The 2,500-nt window shown below is 39.2% G+C and overlaps 1 pseudogene; it reads right to left on the minus strand.

Moving 5' to 3' along the window:
• LOC138040373 (uncharacterized) overlaps window positions 1–2,500 on the minus strand; it is a 7,780-nt pseudogene that overhangs the window by 3,626 nt on the left and 1,654 nt on the right.

The raw sequence follows: 2,500 nt of genomic DNA on the forward strand, positions 1-2,500 counted from the left end.
TATAAACACACTTTAGCTCTTTATAACACAGTAATAAAATTGAGACAAGCTGTTGAAATAAGAACATTAAAAGTTTCATGAGCTTGTTAAATTTTGCCAAACTATTTGGCAAAATTTTGCCATTTTGAATGGTGAGATTGGCGGAAAATAACACATTTTTAACTCGCTCGTATGGAAAGACGCGGCATCGTCTGTTTATAAAACACAAACACAATACAAAAACACTTTAGCTCTTTAAAATTGGGATAAGCTGTTGAAATGAGAATGTTTTGGCCGTTAGAAGTTTCAGGCATTTCGAAAAAATTGCAAATTTGACCCAACTTCCACAGTACAGAAACTGAATTGGTACGTCGAATTTGGACATGAAATAACAACGGCTTGGAAGAACAACCTTTGTAAATTAGTGTGTTAAAAAAAATTACCCCTTGGAGAGATCAAAATATGAAGAGTAGTTTGACAAGAATCTCCGACTGAATTTATGACACAAACCGCCGGCTGGCTATGCAAAGCAAATTGTAACTGTTTTCATGTAGAGAAATATTGGAGAAAACCTTCGGAAAATTACTTAAGGGGCTTGCAGAATAATTTTATATAGTGTTGATGCTTTTGAACTTCGATCAACACACACCGCCCTTGTTTTCAGTCCGGACTCGATCGAAACCGCAACATGAACCTTACCGTGTTTCTAAAAACTATCCATTATCTTCCTGATCAAAATAATCATCCACTAAATCGTTTGTTTGGTACTGTAATATATGTAGCTTGCTGGACATGTAATACCCTTCTTTGCTCGAAATTTGTCGGTACCTGGCCCCAAAAAATTCACAGAAGTAAGTCATTCCGGAACAGAACCAGGATATGATGTAAGAACAAGATTGTGTGATGCATGACCTGGCCAAAGGTCAATGGATGTAATCCTTTTTTAGGTGTCAGCGTTTTGAGGTGTAAGCCTAAAGTGCGTGCTAGAAATACTAGTTCTCAATCTACCTTTTGATGCGAAAAAACCTTTCATGAATTGATATCGAGTCGTTAGTTGTTTACATTTCATTGCATGGCATCTTGTGGCTATTCACTCCTCGCTGGTGGACCCTGTGGCCCCAGTTCATTTAACCCCGCGAATGTGGAATGTGTCGTAATCGGTGAGTGTAGCAAAGATGTCTACAATCACCTTGTGTATTGCAAAATCAGCGACAACATTGCAGTGGACGGTGAATCAAAGCTATTACTTACTCTAGCAGGTAGGTGGTTTCCTTTTAGACATTACAAATCCTCGAAAACGATTTTTCCTTTGGACATTTTTTAAAATTTAATCGGCATTTTTATTTCAGGCATTTTTGAGACAGAAGAGTCTCATTTAAAAATAACAGTGTGCTCACAACATCGAGATTTGTTTGGGACTAGGTGGAGGTGGAATAAGTGTTGGTGTTCGATCAACACTTCTGCAGGGATAGATGCCCACAGGGGAAAATCTTCAGCCCCAGAGGCTCAATATGGATTGAAAAAGGTGCATTCAGCATATGTTATGAGCGTCACGGATATGCTTGTACCAGTATTAAACGTTGTTATATTCTGGGTAAATTTGTATAAATGATTTTCGTTCATGATAAATTATCCGCAATTCGTTTACGCGGTTACCATAAGGTGCATAGTTTTACTAGCTCTCATGTGCATGCGGGAGAGGCTAGGGGGTGACGCATAGACAGAGAAAGTTGGCACAGAACACTGCTGCTCAAACGAACTTTCCTAACAGAAAACTGTTGCCTTCTTAAAACATGATTATTTACTTAGTCCTTTAGTCACACGTGCATGAGCGCAAACCACAAAAAAACATGTTCTCATTCCCCTAGACAACCTATCATGCCCCTTACCCTTGTGCGCGCTTGTAAAATCCCATCTTATGCGGGAGAAAACGTCTGTGAAAAGACTGTCTTGTTGAGAAAAAAATGTTAATTATCAAGTAGGCTCGCTGGGGTTTCGTAAAACCATTTGGCATTGTAAAACCTTCGTAGACACTGACACGTTGTGAATAAGAAATGATCGGTCTTTTATTATGTTCTTCCGGTTTCCTATTTTTCATGAATTATTTCATGGATAAAAACCATTTTGGAAAAAAAAAATTTTTTCTTTGCATGATCATTATCTGTCAAGTTTTAACACCATAGTCTACGAGCAGTCTCTCGTTCTGCTCAGGGATACTCGAGGACTGAAGAAATAGAACAAGCAAGCGACCGCAAAAATTGCCCGGGAGGTTGAAATGTGACGCGGGTGTCGAGTCGCGAGTGTAGAGAGCCGTCTCGAAATGCATGTCACGTTTCCACGCCAGGGGGCGATTGTCGCGGTCGCTCCCTTTTTTGTTTCCAAAATGGTTTTTATCCATGAAATAATTAATGAAAATTAGGAAACCAGAAGAACATAATAAAGGACCGATCATTTCTTATTTACAAAGCGTCAATGTGCACGGAGGGGTAGCTAGTGAGGTTTTACATCACCAACGAAACCA

This window comes from Montipora capricornis, chromosome 3 (genome assembly GCF_036669925.1).
Source record: "Montipora capricornis isolate CH-2021 chromosome 3, ASM3666992v2, whole genome shotgun sequence".
NCBI lineage: Eukaryota > Metazoa > Cnidaria > Anthozoa > Scleractinia > Acroporidae > Montipora > Montipora capricornis.